General features: G+C 55.0%; 1 long non-coding RNA gene across 1 annotated transcript in view; it reads left to right on the forward strand.

The window, feature by feature from the left end:
- LOC108515154 (uncharacterized) overlaps positions 1-7,588 on the forward strand; it is a 44,916-nt gene extending 37,328 nt beyond the window's left edge. Inside the window, exon 3 of the long non-coding RNA XR_001881436.1 lies at positions 6,183-7,588. This is a non-coding gene — a long non-coding RNA (uncharacterized LOC108515154). The remainder of the gene's footprint in view (positions 1-6,182) is intronic.
- The last annotated feature ends 620 nt before the right edge of the window (positions 7,589-8,208 follow it).

Consider the following 8,208-nt stretch of genomic DNA (forward strand, 5'->3'; position numbering starts at 1 on the left):
GTCTTCACTGATGGGAATGTCTTGACCTTGCCTTCAGGAGATAGGGCCCTGCCTGGGTTTGGGAGTTCCCATCAGAACCCAGAGGACCTGTTGGGGTCCGGGAGGGGCACTCCAGAATCCCAGCAGATATCTCCAGAGAGCTTACGGCAGGGATTTACAGTAAGGACTGTGAAAGGCAAGAACTGCCAAGGAGACACGGAGTTCCAGATGTTTTCCTAGGACTCCCATCTAGGCAGCTGGGGCAAAAGAAGGCCTTCAGAGCCTTGTTCTGCTAGCTTTGCCCTCTAGGCTCAAGGTATTTAAAGGACTGGAGCCCCACATCTTTGCTGGAAGCAGCTCACTGGCTGGGTGACAAGGCAGTACTCTGCATCCTCTACACCATCCCAGTGCAGGCTCTGCCCTGCCTCAGTAGGTGACGTAAGTTGTGTGGGTAGTAGGTGTGGGGGGGTGAGGGGCTTGGAGATGTTGGGCTGGAGGGGCCCTCTGGCAAGCCCAGTGTTGCAACCACAAGTCTCTTGAATCTTAGGACCCATTTGTGTCTCTGAGTAGCTCTCCACTCTACATACAGGAGTGGGAGGAGAGAGTGGGTCTGTGCAGGGACAGGTGTTCTCGATGGACTGGGTCTAAGCAACTCACAGTGCTGCATGTGTGCAGTGAGCCAGATCCTGAGGGCTGGGCTTGCTGGCCCCCAGCTGACCACAGTACACAGTAGCTCCTGTCTTGGCTGCCTCTGAGAGTGCCCCAGCCAAGAGAGAGGGGTCGGGATGCAATGGATCGGAGCCTGGGAAGGACAGCCTGAAAGGCAGCCTGCAGGGGGAGTTGGGCCAGGGCCAGGGAAGTCCATTTTGGTTGCACCCACACCCTCTGGGGTCCCACTTGCCCACGTACACCTAGACCCCAATTTCCTCTCCTGAGACCGTCCCATTTGAGGATGTCACCATGCATGGTTCAATGTGTGAAACGAGTCCTGTACTTTGGTCCCCCTGAGGCTAAGAGCTCTCCCTGTCAGCAAGACCCCCTCTCCCTCCACCCACTCCTCATCACCCTCCCCTGGCGGATTCCCAAGGTATTTCCTTACCCAAATGCAGCCTCCCGCCTCCCTGAGCTACTGTCCTGGGTATCAGGGCTGCCATCTGGTGGCTATTGCCATAACTACTGCCACCACCTTTTCCTGAGGCTGAGGCCATCTCGGAGGTGTGGCCAGAGAGCAGCACAGACCCCAGGGTAGGACAGGGAGCTAGGAGAGGCAGGTCTTCTGCCCCATGGACACGCCCACATCCTGCTTCCGGTGATGGGGAACTCCCAAGAGTTGGCCTTGATTGGCAGGAGAGTCTCTCAGGTGGTGAGCAGGAACTTCCAGGTAAAGGCTGGAAGGCTTTACTCTCCCAGAGCCTTAAGAAGCCCTAGGGCCACCCAGCAGCCTCCCCCTGCCCCATTCTGCCCTGTCTCTCCTGTCCAGAGCTGGAGAGGTGAGTCTGCAGCCCTGTTTCCTGAAGCTGAAGAGCTCCTATATGTGCTCCTGGGGGGACAGATATTCTTGCATGGGAGTCCCCACTCCCTATCATCCCCTCAATCCCATGCCTGTGGCTCCATGCCTTGACCCACCAGTGAACACAGCTAAGTGGATCTAGAGGTCTGAGGATCCACCTTGGAGATGGGAGGATGGAAGCCCTCATTACAGGATTCCTTCGCAGCCCAGCCATAGTGAATAATTTATGTACAAGGCGGAGAAGACAATAAATCAGCAGCAGTGATTAACACGAGCTATTCTATGTGTGGAAAAGATCTATGGCAGGAGGCTGCCAGGTTGCTGGTGATTAATGCTGCTGTTTCACTAGCTTCTGGGCCTTTATATTCAATTATGGGCCTGGAGTGTGTGGGGGGTCCTGGGATGGCATGGGGGACACTGGGGGCCCAGGAAGGGAAGGCTTGATGCCTAGGACCAAGAGTGAAGCGATGACAGGTGGCAGCCTGGCCCGTGGGCACCTTTACTGATGAGCAGGTGAAGTTAGTGGGATGGAGCAGTGGCTGTTTCTGTAATGGGAGTCACTTTGTCTCTGGGGTCACTTCTAAATACTAGTTAAGGAGGTGCTTTGGGAAGGTGGAAGGAGGCATCCTTGGGAAAACCTGACTGTTCCAGAGTCAAGGGTTGGGTTTCTGAATCCCCTGCCTGCCCTGTGCTGCCATGGCCAAGCTGCTAGGAGTGCAGGAACATCAGCCAGCCAGCCTGGGGTGGGGTGGGGGTGAGGTCAGTGCTGCAAAATTCCCCATCGGTAACAGAGCCAGGGAGCCGGAGCCTGTCTCCACACTCTAGGGAGGGATGGCGGCAGGAGGGCGGGCTGGGGAAGAAGGCTCCAGGGTCTCTCCTCCCAGCTGACCCAGGAAGCCTGGGGAGGCCTTATCCCTGGATTCCCACACTTGGGCCCCTTGTCCTCAGCCAGCTCCAGCTGGCCCCCATCAGTGCAGGGGCTCCAAAGAGTAGTGGCGGCTTTGGGGTTAAGCGATTTCCCCCTGCCCAGCCCCCCCAACCCTGGCTCCTGTCAGCTCCTTTCTTCTCTTTCTCCTCCTCCTTCTCTTTGGTGACCTCTGTGCAGTATGGCTCTGCCTCCCCACAGAACCCCAGAGCTGTCATGAGTCACAGGGTTGGTGTGGGGGGGGAGGTGGGCTGACAGCTGGGCTCAGGGACCCTGTAGGCCAGGCTGGACTGAGGGATGTGGAGGACCCCCCCCGCCTCCCTGCATCCTGACTGGGAGCCGGCTCTGTCATTCTACCCACAGAGCAGTGCTTTGGAATTCCAGTTCACGGTGGGAGGAGATGCTGAAGGAAAGGTAGAAGGGAAGCTCATTGCCCTGGCCAGGGTGGGAGAGGGCACAGGAGGGGACTGGCAGAGGCAGACCAGAGTTTCTGGCTGAAAAGGGAAGTCTCTGGTTCATCTCCCCTACTCCCCTTGCACACCCCAAGACTTCTCAGGGAGCAGTTCTAAGTCCAGTGATGTGTGTCTCTGTGTGTGAGCCTGTGTATCAGAGTCCATATGTGTCTCTGGCGAGTGTCCGGCCCGTGGCTGTGTGTCTGCATGTCTGAGCACTGCTGGGTCTCGTGAGTGCCTGTGTGGGTGGGTGGGTGAACACACAGGCCTGAAGCAGACCCCGTCCCCGGGGCCCAGCTCATAGCCCTGTCTAGCCAGCCTTCCCCCACAGCAGTCTTCCTTAGCCCCTAATCCCCTGTTTGCCTGGCTCATCCCTAGACTCTTTGGGACTCCATTAATGAGCCTCAGCCACCCCAAGACAAGCCCTGAATTAACTCCACTGCTGACCCTGACATGGACACCTGTAATTAGGCCAGAAGCAGCTGAGGCAGAGAAGCCCCTGGGGCTCCATGGGGTGAAGGCAAGGCTGGGCTGGGACAGGGAGCCTAATGCCCAGGAATGCTCTAAAAGCTGGGTCTGGCTCCAGGGCCCACCACCCGGCTCACCTCTAATACCGCCCAAAGCCTCCCAGACAGGGCTCCAGGGGGATTACCTGTGGAGGGGCCCTGGAGGTGGGCAGGGCAGCTCAGCAGGCCTACCATGCCAGCTCTGGGCTGGGGTGGCCTTCAGAAGGAGAATGCTGTGCCCTTGGCCTTAGAACCCAGCAGCCTGGTCACAAGGTCCTCAGCAACCCAGAACCTGTGCCCACAATGGCAGCTACCCAGGGAAAAGCCAAGTGCAGGCTGACGGGCACATCTCCCTCCCTGTGGCCAGAGGGCCGGCCCCTCCCCTCCCCCAACTTGTTTTGTTTGCACAGCATGTCCCAGTAGCTCCATCGCATTAACCCCTGACCCTGGGTGAAACCCTCCCTCCCTTCTGACACCGAGTTTACCGGGTGGCTTTCTCAGGCTTAGAGGGGAGGGCTGGGTCCTGTCCCTCCTGTCCCACCCCTCCCAGGGGAAGCTGCACTCCCTGTCCTGCGTGCTCTCCTTGGGACTCCCCCATCCCCAGAGCTGCCCAGGAGTGTGTCTGAGTGCAACTGAGGTGGCTGAGCTGAGCACCTGGGAGGCAGCCCCTCTGCCGGTTTGACACTGGGGATAGACGGTGCAATCATCTTCATATGCAGTCTGGCAATATCTATCAAAAATGTTCAATGAACATGTCATTTGACCCAACAAAACCACGTCGAGGAATTTGTCTATATATGTCCTGCACTTGTGCTCAGATAAATATATCAAGGGTATTTTTGCAGTACTGTAAGAGCTAAAGACTAGAAACTGTCTAGGTTTCCATCTAGGACACAAGCAACATGATTAAAACTTAGCCATATGATGGAATATCATGCAGCCATTCAAGAAAACAATGCGGGCTGAGCACAGTGGCTCATACCTGTAATCTCAGCACTTTGGGAGCCCGAGGCAGAAGGCTTGCTTGAGCCGGGGAGTTTGACACCATCCTGGGCAACATAGGGAGACCCTCATCTCTACAAAAAATGTAAAAGTTAGCTGGGTTTCATGGTACATGTTCCCATCTACTCGGGAGGCTAAGGTGGAAGGATTGCCTGAGCCCTGGAGTTTGAGACTACTGTAAGCCATAATCATGCCACTGCACTCCACCCTAGGTGACGGAGTGATACCCTGTCTCAAAAAAAAAAAAGAAAACTATGTGTTTCTGCATGTACACATATTATATAAATATATCCCAAAACTCTGGAAAAAATAACAACCACATCGATGACAGAGGGATGAGAGGGTCACTCTGTACTTCTGTATATACAAGAAGGCTTCATCAAGCATTCTTGTATGATTACAAAATAAAATAAACAAAGCTCATAAAAAGAATAACAGCATGACAGCAGTCACCTAGCTGCCTCCCACTACATAGCTGTGGAACCCTCCTAACCATGCTGTTTTTATCCTCATGTTACAGAAGGGGAAACCGAGGCTGAGAGAGGTTATGCAACTTCCCCAGTCATTCAGCACATACAAGCCAAGCCATGCCCTAAAACTCAGAGATTGTCCGTGCCAACTCTCCTTGAAGACGACATTTCTTCCATGTTCTGAGCCGCTTCAAGGGTGTGGGCACTGGGGCTGAAGTTAATGATTTTCCCCCTGGACTTCTATGAACAGCACAGAGTAAACCCTTTCCCTTCCTGTCCACTTCACCACCTCCAATCCCCAGAGGAGCTGCTCGGGAGCCCAGCCAGGGTTGGGTGGCTCCAGAAGTCAGTGCAGCTCCTGGCCTTGGCATGGCTGCCAGCTTCTCCATCACTACTCCTGCCAGTGAGAGCCCAGTACCCATTCCCCGCCAACACCCCCCTCCTCACCACGGAGCACCCCCTTAATTACACTTAATGGCAAAGACCATAAGAGCTTTATTAACTTTATTATGGACCCAATTAGCAGTTAATGCCCCATGACTACTGTCCCCCTCCCAGTATCCCATTAAACAAAATGAAGCAGCTTTCCCTGCTTCACTGCCGGGTGGGGGCTGAGAGGACAGGGAAATCCATCTTCCTGGGCCTGTTTCTGCCCCCTCAGGCCCACTGGATACCAGCTCAGGCCCCAGAGCTTCCCGGGGACCAGGGCTGGGTGCTCAGAAGACAAAGATTAATCGGCAAGTATTTTGGTGCCAGCCATTGAGCCCACTCACCCACACACACATCCACACACATGCAGGCATGCGCACACGCAGACACACACACTCACATATACACAAAGCCTGGCTGATATCCAAATAGCCCCCGTTTCAAATCAAGGATGTGGAGACACACATCCCTCGAACGCAACCCTATCCAGCGCACCAGCGTTCTCCAGGCTTATCCAAGCAATCTTCAGAGCTGGGGTGCTCATGTTGAGGGCCTCTGCCTAGGCTTGTCACAGTGAGGGATCAGAGAGCTGGGAGGCGAGAAGACTGAGGGTAAGAAGACTGAGGGTGAGGAAGGAGAGCCTCTCCCCTGAAGCCCACACCCTCACCACACCCCAGGCACTTCCCCGCTCTGGCTGATTGTTTCAAATATTTATTCAGCACCACAATGTGCCAGACACAGAACTAGGCCCCCTCTGCCATCTCAGTTGGGCATCACAACAACCCAGGGAAGTAGCTGTGATTTCTCCCAATTTACAGACACAGAAACTGAGGCATGGAAGGATGAACAGGTTTAGAAACAGGTGTTCTATGTGATTTACCTGAAAAGATCTCTCCTCTTTTTCCTCAGCAACCCTCTTGCTCCATCCTAAGGAAGAGGAGACAGAGATCACAGAGCGCATTCTCTCCATTACCTACAGATGGAGAATTAAGGCACAGAGAAGGCGCGAGGGACAATTGTGGTCATCATGACAAGACAGCCCTCGGGATCTTAATCCACATCCACCTTGATGGGTTGAGAGTACTAGAAACCAGAGAACATTCCCATCTCTAATGCTGCAAGAGGCCCCTGATGCAGGATCTTGCAGGAATGAGTAGGCTCCATGGAACGGGACGGGGCGGGAGAAGAGAAGAGCCACGATATGTTAACTCTCCCAGCAACCCCACTGATCAAAACTTTAAGACTTGAGGATTCTGGTTCCTTGTGCTAGGGGTCTCCATCTATCCCCACTCAAGCACAAGAACCACCTCAAGATGGGACAGGAGGGGCATACACCAAACCTCCAGGGACTTAGGCCCCTCCACTGGCTTTGGTCCCAGATAAGGAAGAAACACCATGACTGACAGGGCAGAATTAGTGGCTGCCCTGAGCAAGAGGGAGGGAGCCCAGGAAAGGAGACCCTTGAACCTTTGCTTGGAAACAGTCTCCTTGTTCCTGCTCCTCCTCCCCAGGGCTGCGTCATCCTGGAAGCAACCACTTGAAATGGGTCCTAGGGAGCCTGGGAGAGGGGCTGGCCTAGCTCCAGCCTCCAGCTCCTGGCGCCTCAGACAGGCCCATGTCCCCAGTCCCCCTCCAGCCTAGCCCCAGCTAGGGTCAGGAGGTGACAGGGAGAACTTTTCCTCTAGGCCCTTCTAAGTCAGGATCCACTCCCACTCCAACACACACCCAGCATGGCACCCCTCCAATTGCTCCATCCCTGGGGAAGGCGGGGGGCATGGGCAAGTCAGCACTCTCTCCTTTCCCAAGAGGCCATGGGGCCTGGGGAGGTGGCAGAGCCTACTCCCTGGGGTTACTTGAGGGCAGAGCACTGGGGAGCCTCCCCAAGTGGGGCCCCCACTCTTCCCTTTGCACTGGATAAGTGTTCTCTGACACCAGGTCCCCCGCCCCACCCTCTAAACAAACAGGAGCATCGCCCTCCCCACCCTTCTCAAACCCAGAGGGATCTGGCGCCCAGGTCACCTCAGTTGGAGAAATCCAGAATCTGCCTACAGGGAACACTGAGGAACCTTGGTGGAGGCAGAGTTCAGAGGGGACAGTGAGATTTGGGGGCCTTGGGGAAAAGTTAGCCCATGCTGAGCTGAGGCTCTGGCTAGGGGCCCAGTATTGGCTTTGCTGTTTCCTGGCTATGAGAGCTTGAGCGAGTCTCCCAACCTCTTTGAACCTCAGGTTTTCATCTATAAAATGGGGCTGAACATAGAACTTGCTTCATAGGGCTCTTTGCGAACATTAAAGTAGTAATGTATAGAAAACCTTTAGCCAGTCTCTGGCACGAGTCACTGTTACAGCGTTGCTGTCTGTAGCGATGGGGTGGTCCCTGATTGGTAATAATGACAATGATAATAGGAAACACTGTGAGGGCATCACAGGGGCCATAGCCCCTTCCATGAACCCTGTGCCTGGTTCTCACTGAGCAAGGAAGAAAGAACTCACAGTTCCTCACATCAGCCCTCCAAGGCCCCCACTACCAGCAGCTCACCTGGCATAACAATTTCAGAGGACTGACGCGGCCCTGGCTCACTCCCAGCAGACCCTAAAGGTGCCCCAGCACATCTTCTTACCTATTCACCTCTCTCTCCCTCTCTTGTCCTCTCCCTTCCTTTCCCTGGAGCAAGGAGGGAGAAAGAGATACCAGAATTTGAAGGATGTGAAAATTAGCCAGAGCTGAGAGAGGTGTCAACTTCAAGGTGGCACCCCCATCCCCACACCTTCTCTACTCAAAGGGTGGTGTTTCCACAAGTCTCTGCAGGGGACCCCCACCCCTCTAGGTGTGTTCTGATGCTGTCAGGTGGGAGGAGAGAGAGGAAGAAAGAAGGCTGCCCAGGAAGAAGAGCAGCCCCAGCCCAGGAGCCTGTGCCCAGGATGGGACCCCCACCCA

Source organism: Rhinopithecus bieti, unplaced genomic scaffold, assembly GCF_001698545.2.
Source record: "Rhinopithecus bieti isolate Rb0 unplaced genomic scaffold, ASM169854v2 scaffold_31787, whole genome shotgun sequence".
NCBI lineage: Eukaryota > Metazoa > Chordata > Mammalia > Primates > Cercopithecidae > Rhinopithecus > Rhinopithecus bieti.